Below are 18,730 nucleotides of genomic sequence, written 5' to 3'. Positions count from 1 at the left end.
ACCTGCATACTATCGTTTTGTGTTTCATACACAAGTACCCCCAGGTCCCACTGTACTGCAGCACTTTGTAATCTTTCTCCATTTAAATAATAACTTGCTCTTTGATTTTTTTTCTGCCATAGTGCATGACCTCGCACTTCCCAACATTATACTCCATCTGCCAAATTTTTGCCCACTCACTTAGTCTATCTGTGTCCTTTTACAGATTATTTGTGTCCTTCTCACACATTGCTTTTCCTCCCATCTTTATATCGCCAGCAAACTTGGCTACGTTACAGTCAGTCCCTTCTTCCAAGTCGTTAATATAGATTGTAAATAGTTGGGGTCCCAGCACTGATCCCTGCGGCACCCCACTAGTTACTGATTGCCAACCCAAGAATTAACATTTATCCCGAATCACTGTTTTCTGTTAGTTAGACAATCCTCTATCCATGCTAATATAATACCCCCAGCCCGTGAACTTTTATCTTGTGCAGTAACCTTTTATGTGGCACCTTGTCAAATGCCTTCCGGAAATCCATATACACCACACTCACTTTATCCACCCTGTTCATTACATGCTCAAAGACTTAGATCAAATTTGTCAAACTTAACTTCCCCTTCATAAATCCATGCTGACTGCCTGACCGAATTATGCTTTTCCAAATGTCGTGCTAATGCTTCTTTAAGAATGAACTCTTCAACATTTTCCCAACCACAGATGTTAGGCTAACTGGTCTATAGTTTCCTGCTTTTTGTCTGCCTCCTTTTTAACCGAGTGTGGTTCTCAGTCCCCAAGCAACACCGAGTGTGGCTCTCAGTCCCCGGGCAACACCGAGTGTGGCTCTCAGTCCCCGGGCAACACCGAGTGCGGCTCTCAGTCCCCGGGCAACACCGAGTGTGGCTCTCAGTCCCCGGGCAACACCGAGTGTGGCTCTCAGTCCCCGGGCAACACCGAGTGTGGCTCTCAGTCCCCGGGCAACACCGAGTGCGGCTCTCAGTCCCCGGGCAACACCGAGTGTGGCTCTCAGTCTCCGGGCAACAGCGAGTGTGGCTCTCAGTCCCGGGGAAAAGCGAGTGTGGCTCTCAGTCCCCGGGCAACACCGAGTGCGGCTCTCAGTCCCCGGGGAACACCAAGTGTGGCTCTCAGTCACCGGCAAAACCGAGTGCGGCTCTAACTGCCCGGGCAACACCGAGTGTGGCTCTCAGTTCCGGGCAATGCCGAGTGTGGCTCTCGGTCCCCGGGCAAAACTGAGTGTGGCTCTCAGTCAACGGGCAACACAGAGTGTGGCTCATTTTCCCCGGGCAACACCGAGTGAGGCTCTCAGTCGCTGGGCAACACCGAGTTTGGCTATCAGTCGCCGGGCAACATCGAGTGTGGCTCTCAGTCCCCGGGGAACACCGAGTGTGGCTCTCAGTCCCCGGGCAACACCGAGTGTGGCTCTCGGTCCCCGGGCAAGACCGAGTGCGGCTCTCGGTCCCCGGGCAACACCGAGTGCAGCTCTCGGTCCCCGGGCAACACCGAGTGTGGCTCTCGGTCCCCGGGCAACACCGAATGCGGCTCTCGGTCCCCGGGCAACACCGAGTGCGGCTCTCGGTCCCCGGGCAACACCGAGTGTGGCTCTCAGTCCCCGGGCAACACCGAGTGCGGCTCTCGGTCCCCGGGCAACACCGAGTGTGGCTCTTGGGGCCGCCGGGCAACGCCGAGTGTGGCTCTCGGTCCCCGGGCAACACCGAGTGCGGCTCTCAGTCCCCGGGCAACACCGAGTGCGGCTCTCAGTCCCCGGGCAACACCGAGTGTGGCTCTCAGTCCCCGGGCAACACCGAGTGTGGCTCTCAGTCCCCGGGCAACACCGAGTGTGGCTCTCAGTCTCCGGGCAACACCGAGTGTGGCTCTCAGTCCCCGGGCAATGCCGAGTGTGGCTCTCTGTCCCCGGGCAAAACCGAGTGTGGCTCTCAGTCCCCGGGCAACACCGAGTGTGGCTCATTTTCCCCGGGCAACACCGAGTGTGGCTCTCAGTCCCCGGGCAACACCGAGTGTGGCTCTCGGTCCCCGGGCAACACCGAGTGTGGCTCTCAGTCCCCGGGCAACACCGAGTGTGGCTCTCAGTCCCCGTGCAACACCGAGTGTGGCTCTCAGTCCCTGGGCAACACCAGTGCAGCTCTCAGTTCCCGGGCAACACCGAGTGCGGCTCTCAGTCCCCGGGCAACACCGAGTGCGGCTCTCAGTCCCCGGGCAACAACGAGTGCTGCTCCCAGTCCCCGGACAACACCGAGTGCGGCTCTCAGTCCCCGGGCAACACCGAGTGTGGCTCTCAGTTCCCGGGCAACACCGAGTGGGGCTCTCAGTCCCCGGGCAACACTGAGTGCGGCTCTCAGTCCCCGGGCAACACCGAGTGTGGCTTTCGGGCCACGGCCAAAACAAAGTGCGGCTCTCAGTCCCCGGGCAACACCGAGTGAGGCTCTCAGTCCCCGGGCAACACCGAGTGCAGCTCTCGGGTCCCCGGGCAACACCGAGTGAAGCTCTCAGTCCCCGGGCAACAGCGAGTGCGTCTCTCAGGCCCTCAGTCAGAGCCACTGGCCCCAGCAGCAGCAACCCCGGGGTCAGCACCTCCCCCACAACAGGAAAACAACAACTTACATTTATACAGCAGGCCCAGCAATTCCCAGCCGCTCTGTATCAGTGGGGCGCTGGATGTGGAATTCACTCACTGGCCTCCTGTGTGGGTCTGTTTGTTACATCAGTTTGAGCTAGATGGAGAGCGGGGAGAAGCTGCTAGGTTTCACCCCCAGTACCTCTGGGCCCAGTGGGAACAACAATTTCCCATGTGGGCCTGTCGAGGGAGGTGGGTTCCATTCCCTGAAGGACAGTACTGACCCAGATGTGTTATTACGACAATCCGGCAGCTTTCATGGTCACTTTTTTCTAGTGCGGGCCCCACAAGTAACCAGATTCATTAAGCTCAATTTCACAACCTGCCTTTGTGTTTTTGTGGGTTCTCTCTCTCATTCACTTTTCCTGTTTGAAATTCACTTTACAGGGTTTTAAAAGGGGAGGATTTGTCGACTGGAAGCTCAAACCAAACATCACCTCAAGATCTGACAGTCACTCGGTACATCGGGACTGGAATATCATCAGCTTTTGACCATAGAAAACATAGAAACATAGAAAATAGGTGCAGGATTAGGCCATTCGGCCCTTCTAGCCTGCACTGCCATTCAATGAGTTCATGGCTGAACATGCAACTTCAGTACCCCATTCCTGCTTTCTCACCATACCCCTTGATTTCCCTAGTAGTAAGGACTTCATCTAACTCCTTTTTGAATATATTTATTGAATTGGCCTCAGCAACTTTCTGTGGTAGAGAATTCTACAGGTTCACCACTCTCTGGGTGAAGAAATTCCTTCCATTCTCGGTCCCAAATGGCTTCCCCCTTATCCTTAGACTGTGTCCCCTGGTTCTGGACTTCCCCAACATTGGGAACATTCTTCCTGCATCTAACCTGTCTAACCCCATCAGAATTTTAAACGTTTCTATGAGGTCCCCTCTCATTCTTCTGAACTCCAGTGAATACAAGCCCAGTTGATCCAGCCTTTCTTGATAGGTCAGTCCCGCCATCCCGGGAATCAGTCTGGTGAACCTTCGCTGCAGTCTATCAATAGCAAGAATATCCTTCCTCAGGTTAGGAGACCACAACTGTACACAATACTCCAGGTGTGGCCTCACCAAGGCCCTGTACAATTGTCGCAGCACCTCCCTGCCCTTGTACTCAAATCCCCTCGCTATGAAGGCCAACTAGCCATTTGCTTTCTTAACCGCCTGCTGTACCTGCATGCAACCTTCAATGACTGATGTACCATGACACCCAGGTCTCTTTGCACCTCTCCTTTTCCTGATCTGTCACCATTCAGATAATAGTCTGTCTCTCTGTTTTTACCACCAAAGTGGATAACCTCACATTTATCCACATTATACTTCATCTGCCATGCATTTGCCCACTCACCTAACCTAACTCTGCAGCCTCATAAGCATCCTCCTCGCAGCTCACACTGCCACCCTACTTAGTGCCATCCGCAAATTTGGAGATACTACATTTAATCCCATCATCTAAATCATTAATGTACAGTGTAAACAGCTGGTGCCCCAGCACAGAACCTTGCGGTACCCCACTAGTCACTGCCTGCCATTCTGAAAAGTACCCATTTACTCCTACTCTTTGCTTCCTGTCTGACAACCAGTCCTCAATCCATGTCAGTACACTATCCCCAATCCCATATGCTCTAACTTTGCCCATTAATCTCTTGTGTGGGACCTTGTCGAAAGCCTTCTGAAAGTCCAAATACACCACATCAACTGGTTCTCCCTTGTCCAGTCTACTGGAAACATCCTCAAAAAATTCCAGAAGTTTTGTCAAGTATGATTTCCCTTTCACAAATCCATGCTGACTTGGACCTATCATATTCCCTCTTTCCAAATGCACTGCTATGATATCCTTAATAATTGATTCCATCATTTTACCCACTACCGATGTCAGGCTGACCGGTCTGTAATTCCCTGTTTTCTCTCTCCCTCCTTTTTTAAAAAGTGGGGTTACATTGGCTACCCTTCACTCCATAGGAACTGATCCAGAGTCAATGGAATGTTGGAAAATGACTGTCAATGCATCCACTATTTCCAAGACCACCTCCTTAATTACTTTGGGATGCAATCCATCAGGCCCTGGGGATTTATCGGCCTTCAATCCCATCAATTTCCCCAACACAATTTCTCGACTAATAAGGATTTCCCTCAGTTCCTCCTCCTTACTAGACCCTCCGACCCCTATTGTATCCGGAAAGTTGTTTGTGTCCTCCTCAGTGAATACCGAACCAAAGTACGTGTTCAATTGGTTCGCCATTTCTTTGTACCCCGTTATGACTTCCCCTGATTCTGACTGCAGAGGACCTCCGTTTGTTTTTTCTAACTTTTTTCTCTTTACATATCTATAGAAACTTTTGCAATCCGTCTTAATGTTCCCTGCAAGCTTCTTCTCGTACTCCATTTTCCCTGCCCGAATCAAACCCTTTGTCCTCCTCTGCTGAGTTCTAAATTTCTCCCAGTCCCCGGGTTCGCTGCTATTTCTGGCCAATTTGTATGCCACTTCCTTGGCTTTAATGCTATGTCTGATTTCCCTTGATAGCCACGGTTGAGCCACCTTCCCTTTTTTATTTTTACGACAGACAGGAATGTACAATTGTTGTAGTTCATCCATGCGGTCTGTCAATGTCTGCCATTGCCCATCCACAGTCAACCCCTTCAGTATCATTCGCCAATCTATCCTAGCCAATTCACGCCTCATACCTTCAAAGTTACCCTTCTTTAAGTTCTGGACCATGGTCTCTGAATTAACTGTTTCATTCTCCATCCTAATGTAGAATTCCACCATATTATGGTCACCCTTCACCAAGGGGCCTCGCACAACGAGATTGCTAATTAATCCTCTCTCATTGCACAACACCCAGTCTAAGATGGCCTCCCCCCTAGTTGGTTCCTCGACATATTGGTCTAAAAAACCATCCCATATGCACTCCAGGAAATCATCCTCTACCGTATTGCTTCCAGTTTGGTTAACCCAATCTATGTGCATTTTAAAGTCACCCATTATAACTGCTGCACCTTTATTGCATGCACCCCTAATTTCATGTTTGATGCCCTCCCCAACATCACTACTACTGTTTGGAGGTCTGTACACAACTCCCACTAACGTTTATTGCCCTTTGGTATTCTGCCCATGGAAGCAGAAGGCACCGTTCACAGTGGGGAGAAACGGTACACGTGCTCTGTGTGTGGACAAGGATACAGCCGATCATCCAAACTGGAGAGACACAAGTGCAGTTACACTGGGGAGAAACCGTGTAAATGTGGGGATTGTGGGAAACTTTTCAACTACCCATCCCCGCTGGAAACACATCGGCGAGTTCACACTGGGGAGAGTCCGTTCACCTGGTACGAGTGTGGGAAGGGATTCACTCATTTATCCAACATGCTGACACACCAGCGAGTTCACACTGTGGAGAGGCCGTTCACCTGCTCCGACTGTGGGAAGGGATTCACTACATCATCTGACCTGCTGACACATCAGTGAGTTCACACTGGGGAGAGGCCGTTCACCTGCTCCGACTGTGGGAAGGGATTCAGTACATCATGCCACCTGCTGACATACCAGCGAGTTCACACTGGGGAGATGCCGTTCACCTGCTCCGACTGTGAGAAGGGATTCACTCAATTATCCCACCTTCTGACACACCAGCGAGTTCACACTGGGGAGAGGCCGTTCACCTGCTCCGACTGTGGGAAGGGATTCACGACATCATACCACCTGCTGACACACCAGCGAGTTCACACTGGGGAGAGACCATTCACCTGCTCCGACTGTGGGAAGGGATTCAATACATCATCCAACCTGCTGACACACCAGCGAGTTCATAATGAGGAGAGACCTTGTAAATGTTCTGACTGAGAAGAGTTTTAAAAGCAAAGAGCAACTGATGAAACACCAGCGAGTTTACACCGGGGAGAGGCCGTTCACCTGCTCCGACTGTGGGAAGGGATTCATTCAGTTATCCCACCTGCTGAAACACCAGCGAGTTCACAGTGGGGAGAGACCGTTCACCTGCTCTGACTGTGGGAAGGGATTCACTGCATCATCCAGCCTGCTGAGACACCAACGAGTTCATAATGAGTAGAGACCTTGTAAATGTTCTGACTGTGAGAAGAGTTTTGAAAGCAAAGAGCAACTGATGAGACACCAGCGAGTTCACACCGGGGAGAGGCCGTTCAGCTGCTCTGAATGTGGGAAGGGATACATTACCACAACCAACCTGCTAACACACCAGCTAGTTCACAGTGGGGAGAGGCCATTCACCTGCTCTGAGTGTGACAAGGGATTCTCTCAGTCAGGCAACCTGCTGAGACATCAGCGAGTTCACAAGTGACCGCAGGGGTTGGATTCTGCTACTATTCACATCCCGGACTGAATCGTGTTCATTCTGACAGTTGGGGTTTATAAATCCTGTAACGCTGATGTTAATAACTCCTGAAATCGACTGGAGTTTAATATTTGGGATATAGACACATACATTAGTTTTGCTTTCAACACATTGCTGTGGATTTTTGTCTTTCTCACCTGAGAGTTTAGCATCACCTGTCTGGAGCTGAGAAAGGACATTCTGTGGGGAGTATCTTACGGGGGGATCAGAATTTCAGCCTGGACACTGACCTTCAGGGCCACACTTAGATCCCATTCTTCTGAACTCCAATATGTTTAATCCAACCTCCTCAAACTACTCAACCATAAGTCAAACCCCTCAACTCGGGAATCTACTCTGGAATCTGCAGCAGACATGAGCAAGGACCTGAGGCTTATTAAAAGACACATATTTAATTACAGACAAGGTTACGCTGGGAGAAATGTTCAGTTAGAACATAAGAAAAAGGAGCCGGAGTAGGCCATTTGGCCCCTCGGGCCTGCTCCACCATTCAAAAAGATCATGTCTGATCTGATCATGGACTCCGTTCCACTTCCCTGCCCACTCCCCATAATCCTTTACTCACTTATCTCTCAAAAATCTGTCTATTTTTCCACCTTAAATATATTCAAAGACCCAGCCTCCACAGCTCTCCTGGGCAGAGAATTCCACAGATTAATAACCCTCAGAGAAGAAATTTCTCGTCTCAGTTTTAATTGGGTGGCCCCTTATTCTAAGACGATGTCCCCTAGTTTTAGTTTCCCGTGTAATTGGAAATATCCTCTCTACATCCACCTATCAAGCCCCCTCATTATCTTATATTTTAATAAGATCAAATCTCATTCTTCTGAACTCCAATGTGTTTAGGCCCAACCAACTCAAGCTATCTTCATAAGTCAACCCCCTAATCTCCGGAATCAACCGAGTGAACCTTCTCTGAACTACCACCAATGCAGATATATCCATCCTTAAATACGGAGACGAAAATACAGAGTCCATTACAGGCAAAATGCCAATCAAACCAGCATCACACTGGCACCTTAACAGTGTCTCATTGGCCTACAGGCTTTTCTTAAATAGATTTGCTGAGTGGATATAAACTTAAACCAGGTTTACAGGCGTGATGCTCTATTCACATATTGAAGGTAGAAGAGATGCTGTGGGGTCCATGCTAAGTCCAGTAGCTGAAAGTGATTAACAGACTGGGTTTTGTGTTTAGTGATCCCAGGCGTGTTACCAATACCAGCAAAATCGAAGCCCATGGAATAACGGGGTCAGTGGGAGCATGGATATAAAAGTGGCTAAGTGACACACACAGAGTAGTGGTGAATGGTTGTTTTTCAGACTGGAGGAAGTGGTGTTCCCCAGAGGTCGGTACTGGTGCCACTGTTTTTTTTGATCTATATTAATGACCTAGACTTGGGTGTACAGGGTACAATTTCCAAATCGACAGCTCACACAAAACTTGGAAGTACAGTGAACAGTGAGGAGGTAGTGATAGACTTCAGAAAGACACAGACATGCTGCTGGAATGTGCAAACGTGGCAGATCAAACTTAACGTAGAAAAGTTCAAAAATGATACATTTTGGTAGGAAGAAAGAGGAGAGGAAATATAAACTAAAGTGTACAATTGTAAAGGGGGGTGTGAACAGAGAGACCCAGGATTATATGGGCACCAATCACTGAAGGTGGCAGCACAGGTTGAGAAAGTGGTTACAACGACTTACGGGATCCTAGGCTTCATGAATAGAGGTATAGAGTACAGAAGTGTGGATATTATGTTGAACCCACGTAGAACTCTGGTTCGGCCTCAACTGGACTGCTGTGTGCAGTTCTGGTTCACCATCATCATCATAGGCTGTCCCTCAGATTGCGGAAGACTTGCTTCCACTCTAAAAATGAGTCCTCAGGTGGCTGAACAGTCCAATACGAAGCCACAGTCCCTGTCACAGGTGGGACAGATAGTCGTTGAGGGAAGGGATGGGTGGGACAGGTTTGCCGCACGCTCTTTCTGATGCCTACGGTTTATTTCTGCATGCTCTCGGCGATGAGACTCGAGGTGCTCAGCGCCCTCCCAGAAGCACTTCCTCCACTTAGGGCGATCTTTAGCCAGGGACATCCAGGTGTCAGTGAGGATGTTGTACTTTATCAGGGAGGTTTTGAGGGTGTCCCTGTAACGTTTCCTCTGCCACACCTTTGGCTCGTTTGCTGTGAAGAAGTTCTGAGTAGAGTGCTTGCTTTGGGTATCTCGTGTCTGGTATGTGAACAATGTGGCCTGTGCAGCGGAGATGATCAAATGTGGTCCGTGCTTCAATGCTGGGGATGTTGGCCTGGCCGACGACACCAACATTGGTGCATCTGTCCTCCCAGGGAATTTGTAGGATCTTGCGGAGACATCGTTGGTGTTATTTCTCCAGCAATTTGAGGAGTCTACTGTACATAGTCCATGTCTCTGAGGGTGGGTATTACTACAGCCCTGTAGACCATGAGCTCAGTGGTAGATTTGAGGGCGTGGTCTTCAAACACTTTTTTCCTCAAACGGCCGAAGGCTGCACTGGAGGCGGTGTTGAATCTTGTCTTCAATGTCTGGTCTTGTTGATAACAGGTTCCGGAGGTATGGGAAATGGTCCACGTTGTCCAGGGCCGCGCCATGGATTTTGATGACTGCAGGGTGGGGGGTGGGTGGAGTGGGGAGTGCTATTTGACGAGGACAGGCTTGTGGATGACCTCGGACTTACAGATGTTTAGTGTAAGGCCCATGCTTTGGTACGCTTCAGTAAATACGTTGACTATGACTTGAAGTTCAGCCTCTATATGTGCCCAGACAAAGGTATTGTCCGCGTACGGTAGCTCAACGACAGAGATTGGGGTGGTCTTGGACCTGGCCTTTAGACGACGAAGGTTGAAAAGGTTCCCACTGGTTCTGTAGTTTAGTTCCACTCCAGCAGGGAGCTTGTTGACTGAACTGGAGCAATTCTGGCTTCCACATTTTAGTAAGTATACAAAGGCCTTTTGAGAGCGTGCAGAAAAGATTTACGAGAATGATTTCAGGGATGAGGAACTTCAGTTCCGTGGATAGTCTGCAGAAGTTGGGGTTGTTCTCAGAACAGAGAAAATTGAGAGGAGATTTGACAGAGGTGCTCAAAATCATGAGGGGTCTGGACAGACGAGATAGAGTGGGATTCGTAGAAGTTCTTGCAGATAGCCGGCATAGGCTCGATGGGCCAAATGGCCTCCTTCCATGTTGTAACCAGTCTCTGATTCTATGATGATGAAATGTGTTTTGCCCAGGATGCTCCATCTCCCGGGCACTGGGACCCAGTTGGGAACAGAGACCCTGAAGCCCCGTCCACTCTCAGTTCCTGAACCAAGATGGCCGCACATGCGCCCTGATCCCGCCCTGTGCAAGAAGGCGGCCCGTGACCCTGCTCCCCCGGGCCTGTCAGCACGGGGCCTGTGGGCTCTAATTCGGGGCCTGAGATGTATTCTGTATCTAAGCCGTGCTGTACCTGCTCTGGTCGTGTTCGATGGGACAGTGTAGAGGAAGCATTTTAATACATACGAAAAATGACGGACAGGTAAAGACCATCTGGTCCATCAAGCCTGTCCCACACAATTGCGATATGTCACAGCGTATACACTCCACTCCACCCGAATCCATGTGATCTCCTGGGAGAGGCAAAAATACAGATTTAAAAAAAAACGAGGACAATTTGGGAAAATAAATCTGGGAAATTCCTCTCCAAGGCATCTAAGTGATGGAAACTAATCCAGGAGATCACTCTGGCCATTAAACTCCCTGCATTACCTACCTTCTGTAAGTGTTAATCTCCACCGCAGCCAGAAAACAAATCCAGCTTTTACTTGAAGGAATTCAGTGAGTCTGTATCCACCACATGAGAGGGCAGCTTGTTCCAGAGGTCTACTGTTCTCTGGGAAAAGAACCACCTCCTGATGTCTAACCAAGATCTATCCTTGTACAACTGAAATTTGTGTCCCCTGGTGCTGCCTAACATATTTAATTGACATAAACAAACAGTCAGCTGGAACAATCTCTTTCACCTTCATTATCTTATAAACCTCAATCATATTGCCCTAATTCTGCACTAATCTAAGGTAAAGAGACCCAACTCTTTTAACCTATCTTGGTTACTACGATGCTTTAGACTTGGAATTAGTCGAGTGACCCTTTCCAGAACCTCAATATCACCCATCATGTGAGGAGACCAAAACTGGACACAGTATTCCAAGTGTGGTCTGACTAAGGTCTTGTACTCGGACAAAACAGTACTCCTCGCCTTATACTGAATTGTCCTATGGATACACCCCAACACCTTATTTGCTCTTACTGTCATTACACTGCATTGCTCGTGTACCTTTAAGGATGTATTCACTAGAATGTCTAAATCTCGTTCTCTCTCCACCATCTTTAATGCCTTTCCCTGGAGGGTGTATGCATGTTGAGCATTTGCCCTGCCCACACGAATAACACTGAACTTATCTAAGTTATACATCATTTTCCAGTCATGAGGCCAGTGTCCCAACACATTAAGATCTGCCTGAATCAGACGAGCCTCTTCTACAGTTCGAGCACTCGCACAGATCTTGGTATCATTTCAAAATTTGCAAATTGTGCCCCCAACCCCAAAATCCAGATCATAAATAAAAATAGTAAAATGAAATGGTCCCAACACTGATCCCTGCAGGACACCACTGGTGACCGGTCTCCAAACAGATCCAAATCCATCTATAACTGCTCTTTACCTGCATCCTGCAGCCAGTTCTGTATCCAGCTCAATAAATTATCACCACCAGAGGCTCCGATCTTATAGAGAAGCCTCTTGTGTGGCACCTTGTCAAAAGGGTTTTGGAAATCGAAGCAGACAATGTCTACTGGGCTTCCCTCATCCACCAACTTTGTAACTTCTTCAAAAAGTACAATTAGAGTATGGAGACATGAACTCTTTATAATGGGTTGTGTAGTTCCAAATATGTCCTTCCCTATCCCAGTATTCATATATTGCATCCGTTATGATTCTTTCAAGCATCTTACCTATTACTGATGTTAACCTTATGGGCCTCTGGTTACCCGGGTCTGCCTTGTCACATTTTTATTAAAATGGGGACTTCATTAGACTCCTTCCAATCTGTCGGAACTATTTCAGAATGAGCTATTAAACATACATGTCAGGGGCTCGCACAACACAAGTCCCATCTCCCGGAGGGGCTTTCACAGCACATGTCCCATCTCGCGGATAACCCTCACACAGCACATGTCCCCATCTCCCGGAGGACCATCACACAGCACATGTCCCATCTCCCATCTCCCAGAGGGGTTCACACAGCAAATGTCCCATCTCCCGGAGGGGCTCACACAGCACATGTCCCATCTCCCCGTGGACCCTCACACAGCACATGTCCCATCTCCCGGAGGACCCTCACACAGCACATGTCCCATCTCCCGGAGGACCCTCAGATGTATATACTCCGGCCCTGCTGCTCTATCTCTTTTTAAGTTCTGAATGTTTTCTAAAACAATATGCTTATCTAAGTTAATGTTACTGAACAAATAGTGTATCATTATTAAATTCTAATATTTGATCATGATGTTGAAGGGTGAAGACTGATGCAGAGTACTCACTAATATTCCTGCCATACTCAGTGACTCCTGTGTAACCTGTCCTTGAATACCCTTCAGTGGCCCAATATAGACTTTGATAGTTCTCGGACTCTCCACATAACTGAAAAAGCTCTGCCCATGACGGCCAGTTTAATACAATCCTTTTATTCCCAGAGCCTTTTTGCTGATCAAATAGCAGCCTTCGTTTTCTTTAGTTGTTCCTTGTATTCACCCTATTTATTTACGGTAAAATTATTTAATTTATGGAAACTTTTCTGTTTACATCTTTGTACAGAGCCAGTCGGCCACCTCGGCTTTTTCTTACCATATTTCTGTCTTTTAATTTTGACCACGTTTGTTTACCACATTTTTAAACTTGTTCTTAAAACCTTTCCATTGATATCCAACATTGGTCACATCACCACCGAGAAGGGTTGACCAATTTACCTGTTACAATCCTCTGCCAGTTTGGAGAAGTTTGCCCTGAAATGCGGTCCGTGTCGCAGGGTCTCAGTCCCTTTGATTCTCCCGGCCATTCGGGACGGTATAATGTGATCAGTGTTGCCCAGATGTTCCCCACACGGAGGCCTGATCCGAGATCAGGCTCACTATTAAACACCAGATCCAATCTCTGGTTTTCCCCAGTTACTGCATTAACATGTTGTGTCTGGAAACACTGCTGTATATTGTCACTCAATCTTTCAGCTGCACTGCCCCCAGCAGCAGGTAAAGCCCCGTGACCCTGAATGTCAGGCCAATGACAATGATCTTCCTTCAGCTCCATTCTCTCTCTCTGTCGCCCCAAACACACTGCCTGAGCTCTCAGGCTGACTGTTCCCAGATACCTTCTCTCTTTATTCTCTCACATTGCAGCATTCCCGCTGCTGGGCTCAGGGGCTGTGGGGGCGGGGCCCTTACCTCACACACGGTGGGCTGTCCCTCTCTCAGACAGGAATTGAGAGCGAGTTGGATGTCCATTGTTGTCTCTCTGGACACAGAGAGAGCCCCAGACAGTGGGAGGGAGAAAGCCCATGTTAATCAGTTTCATTAAAGCTGGCCAACGCTCCAGGGAAGCTGCTGAGTGTCTGAGCTGTATATATTGCTCTCAGCTCTCTCTTTGCCTGAGGTGTCACTGAGAGAAAGCAAAACACGAGGGACAGACAGACAGGTGGAGACGGGGCGGGTGTGTCCTGGATGGGCTTCAGCCAGGAATATAAAGGAATGGGCAGTGATTGTAGATAGCGGAGAAAGCATGCTGGCATTCATAGCGAGAGGATTTGCGTATAGGAGCAGGAAAGTCTTACTGCAGTTGTACAGGGCCTTGGTGAAGCCACACCTGGAATATTGTGTGCAATTTTACTCTCCTAATCTGAGGAAGGACATTCTTGCTATTGCGGGAGTGCAGCGAAGGTTCATCAAACTGAGTCCGGGATGGCAGGATTGAAATATGAGGAAAGACTGGATCGGCTAGGCTTATCCTCACTGGAATTTTGAAGAATGAGAGGCGATCTCATAGAAACATAAAACATTCTGATGGGATTAGACAGGGTAGATTCAGGAAGAATTATCCCGATGTTGGGGAAGTCCAGAACCAGGGGACATAGTCTAAGGAAAAGGGGTAAGCCAGTTAGGACCGAGATGAAGAGAAACATCTTCACTCAGAGAGTGGTGAACCTGTGGAATTCTCTACCACAGAAAGTTGTTGAGGCCAGTTCACTAAATATATTCAAAAGGGAATTAGATGTGGCCTTTAGGGCTCAAGGGATCAAGGGGTATGGAGAGAAGGCAGGGATGGGGTACTGAGGTTGAATGATCAGCCATGATCTTATTGAATGGCGGTGCAGGCTTGTACGGCCGAATGGCCTGCTCCTGCACCTATTTTCTATGTTTCCAACTTCAATATGTGACCTACTCCTGGAAAATGCACGTCCAGTATATGAGGAGTCTCTAATAGCGGAATATGGAATTATTTTTACTTGAATGTTTTGTTTCGACCAGTAACTACAAGGTAGGTTAACATCACACTCTATTTCACCCCGATAATTTTGTTCTCATTTTCTGTCCTGATTAGATATCCCGGTGAATGTAGGAGTGCTTGAGAAAATTCCAGCTGTGGACCTAACAGGTATTGTAGACTGAGGAACAACACCAGGTGAACGAGCCCAGGATTTTGATAGCACCAAACAGAGAAAACTATCGATTCAAAGAACTTTCATCCATCGATAGGGGCGAAAGGTAAGAGAGAGTCCCATGGCTTCAGATACAGACTGGTCCTGGGGATGGACAATGGCGAAAGGTCAGAGAGAGTCCCATTGACTCAGATAAACACTGGTCCTGGGGATAGACTTGGGCGAAAGGTAAGACAGAGTCCCATGGATTCAGATTAACACTGGTCCTGGGGATAGACTGGGGAGAAAGGTCAGAGAGAGTCCCATTGACTCAGATACGCACTGGTCCTGGGGGACGGGGGAGAAAGTTCAGAGAGTACCATTGACTCAGATAAACACTTGTCCTGGGGATAGACTGGGGAGAAAGGTCAGAGAGAGTCCCATTGACTCAGATAAACACTGGTCCTGTGGATAGAATGGGGAGAAAAGTCAGAATGAGTCCCATTGACTCAGATAAACACTGGTCCTGGGGATAGACTGGGGAGAAAGGTCAGAGAGTCCCATTGACTCAGATACACACTGGTCCTGGGGATAGACTGGGGAGAAAGGTCAGAGAGAGTCCCATTGACTCAGATAAACACTGGTCCTGGGGATAGACTGGGTTGAAAGTTCAGAATGAGTCCCATTGACTCAGATAAACACTGGTCCTGGGGATAGACTGGGGAGAAAGGTCAGAGAGTCCCATTGACACCGATACACACTGGTCCTGGGGATAGACTGGGGAGAAAGGTCAGAGAGAGTCCCACTGACTCAGATACACGCTGCTCTTGGGGATAGATTGGGGAGAAAGGTCAGAGAGAGTCCCATTTACTCAGATAAACACTGGTCCTGGGAATAGACTGGGGAGAAATGTCAGAGAGAGTCCCATTGACTCAGATACACACTGGTCCTGGGGATAGACTGGGGAGTAAGGTCAGAGAATCCCATTGACTCAGATAAACACTGGTCCTGGGGATAGACTGGGGAGAAAGGTCAGAGAGTGTCATTGACTCAGATACACACTGGTCCTGGGGGTCTGGGGAGAAAGGTCAGAGAGAGTCCCATTGACTCAGATACACACTGGTACTGGGGGTCTGGGGAGAACGATCAGAGAGAGTCCATTGACTCAGATACACACTGGTCCTGGGGGTTTGGGGAGAAAGGTCAGAGAGAGTCCCATTGATTCAGATACAAACTGGTCCTGGAGGACTGTGGAGAAAGGACAGAGAGAGTCCTATTGACTCAGATACACACTGGTCCTGGGGATAGACTGGGGAGAAAGGTCATAGAGAGTCCCATTGATTCAGATACAAACTGGTCCTAGGTATAGACTGTGGAGAAAGGTCAGAGAGAGTCCCATTGACTCAGATACACACTGGTCCTGGGGATAGACTGGGGAGAAAGGTCAGAGAGAGTCCCATTGACTCAGATACACACTGGTCCTGGGGATGGACTGGGGAAAAAGGTCAGAGGGAGTCCCAATCCACGTCACTTTATCAATATTTATCTAATTTTCTGTCTCGCATAATTAGATCTCGGGTAAATGATGGAGTGATAAATAAAAGGTCTGCAGCTGGATGTGAACAGGGGTTGCAGACTGAGGAACAACAGCAGGTGAACCATCTATTGCTGAAAACCTTATCTCTGCCTTTGCTACCTCTCGACTTGAATATTCCATCATTCTCCTGGCCGGCCTCCCTTCTTACACCCTCCGTAAACTTGCACTCATCCAAAACCCTGTTGCTAATTTCCTAACTCCTCACAAATTAATGCCAGAGAATAACTTCAACAACTGTTTGGAGAAATTCCTGATCCGAGACTGAATCGCTTGCATTTCCACAGTGGGGAAAGGAAAGGATGCTGAGAGTTAACGTGCATGAGCGTGTGTCTGCACACGCACAAGTGGAGAATTGTGATTGTAAAACAGCAGCTAACTCTACCAATTATATATTTATGGTGTCTTGAGATTGTAAAACACCTAAAGATAATTTAACAAATCAATGTTATGTATCCCCTGACTGTGAAGGTACACAATTCATTCTACATTATGTTATCAGTGGGACAGTGGGAAATGTCCTCACCTCCTAAAGTGCTCATTCTTCATCATCGCAGGCAGTCCGTCAGAATCGAGGAAAACTTGCTTCTACTCGAAAAGTGAGTCCAATACGAGAACCACAATCTCTGTCACAGGTGGGACAGACAGCTGTTGAGGGAAAGGGTGGGTGGCGCTGGTTTGCCGCACGCTCCTTCCGCTACCTGAGCTTGATTTCTGCATGCTCTTAGCAACGAGACTCGAGGTGCTCAACGACCTCCCGGATTCACTTCCTCCACTTAGGATGGTCTTTAGCCAGGGACTCCTAGGTGTCAGTGGTGATGTTGCATTTCATCAAGGACACTTTGAGGGTGTCCTTGAAACGTTTCCTCCGTCCACCTTGGGCTCGTTTGCCGTGAAGGAGTTCCGAGTAGAGCACTTGCTTTGGGAGTCTTGTGTCAGGCATGTGAACAATGTGGCCCGCCCAGTGGAGTTCATTAGTCAGATGCTGACACCATAATATATGGTCAATATATTCAAATAGAAGCAGCAACCAGTTCACATCTCCCTGAACACACGGACAATATCACTGCCCATCGAGACCAGAGGAATTACACCCAGCTATATGTTGTGTACGTGGATAGATAAAATAGTCATAAAATGGCATAATTTAATATCCCAACTCAAAAATATTAAACACACATCTGTGAATAAAAATAATACAATACCGCCATTAAATGTCGGAGCAGGCTTGAGGGTCCAGAAGGCCTCCTCCTCCTATTTATTATATTCTTATTCCAGACCAAGTAAAACTGAATGAAGGATCATTTAATTCATCAATTATCACCCGCTCCACATTTCCCTGCTGAATATTCCCTACCTTGGGTATAATGGTTTGTGCCTGCATTGTGAGTAAATCTCACCAATGGGTGCTCCCAGTGCGGACTCTCGGCCGACGGGAGCCCGTCTGGAACTGGGTTGTGCAGATCAGTGGGACTCACTGGTTTTACTGGGCAGCTTTCTGTGTCACACCTGATGTGAAGAGTTGATCGTAACACTGGGAAATGCTCGATCCCAGAGCTAACCGCTGTTGTACCGGTGGGGGAGGAGGGATTGGGTATCATGGCAATGTCCTCCTTCCCATTTTAATATTTCCCTCTAACCCTCCTATTAATATATTTATTATAGAGCATCAGAACCTGGGAATGCCTGTCACCGCCATGGCTGAAGGTCCAAACAGGGGAAAGATCCAACAACTTCAACAAGAATGAGAATGGACACAGCTCGGTTCACTTCACCACTCCCAGAGAAGGTACAGCACGGGTTATATATGGAGTAAAACTCCCTCTACACTGTCTCATCAAACACTCCCAGAGCAGCTACTGCACGGGTTATATATGGAGTAAAACTCCCTCTACACTGTCCCATGAAACACTCCCAGAGCAGGTACAGCACGGGTTAGATACAGAGTAAAGCTCCCTCTCACTGTCCCATCAAACACTCCCAGAGCAGGTACAGCAAGGGGTAGATACAGAGTAAAGCTCCCTCTACAATGTCCCATCAAATACTCCCAGGCAGGTACAGAACGGGTTAGATATAGGGTAAAGCTCACACAATGCTGTCAAACCAAACAACTCCAGGGTAGTTGCAGCCTGGGTTAGATATAGAGTAAAGCTCCCTCTATACTGCCCCATCAAACACTCAGGCAGGTACGTCACGCGTTGGACTAAGAGGAAAGCTCCTTCTGCACTCTCCCACTAAACACTCAGAGGGGCAAACACAGCATGGGTTGGATACAGATTAAAGCTCCCTCTGCACTGTCCAATTCCCAGGACAGGTACAGCAATGGTTAGATACAGAGTAAAGCTCCCTCTACACTGTCCCATCAAACATTCCCAAACACATACAGCAGAGGTTACATGCTGAGTGAAGCTCCCTCTAC

General features: G+C 48.4%; 1 long non-coding RNA gene across 1 annotated transcript in view; it reads left to right on the top strand.

Annotated features, from left to right (window-relative positions):
* Positions 1-18,102, top strand: part of LOC139250322 (uncharacterized) — a 76,224-nt gene extending 58,122 nt beyond the window's left edge. Inside the window, exons 2-3 of the long non-coding RNA XR_011591290.1 lie at positions 14,681-14,844; positions 17,977-18,102. This is a non-coding gene — a long non-coding RNA (uncharacterized lncRNA). The remainder of the gene's footprint in view (positions 1-14,680; positions 14,845-17,976) is intronic.
* The last annotated feature ends 628 nt before the right edge of the window (positions 18,103-18,730 follow it).

Source organism: Pristiophorus japonicus, unplaced genomic scaffold, assembly GCF_044704955.1.
Source record: "Pristiophorus japonicus isolate sPriJap1 unplaced genomic scaffold, sPriJap1.hap1 HAP1_SCAFFOLD_37, whole genome shotgun sequence".
Taxonomy (NCBI): domain Eukaryota; kingdom Metazoa; phylum Chordata; class Chondrichthyes; family Pristiophoridae; genus Pristiophorus; species Pristiophorus japonicus.
Note: the sequence above shows the minus strand (reverse complement) of the source record. Positions and strands in the feature narration are given on the sequence as shown.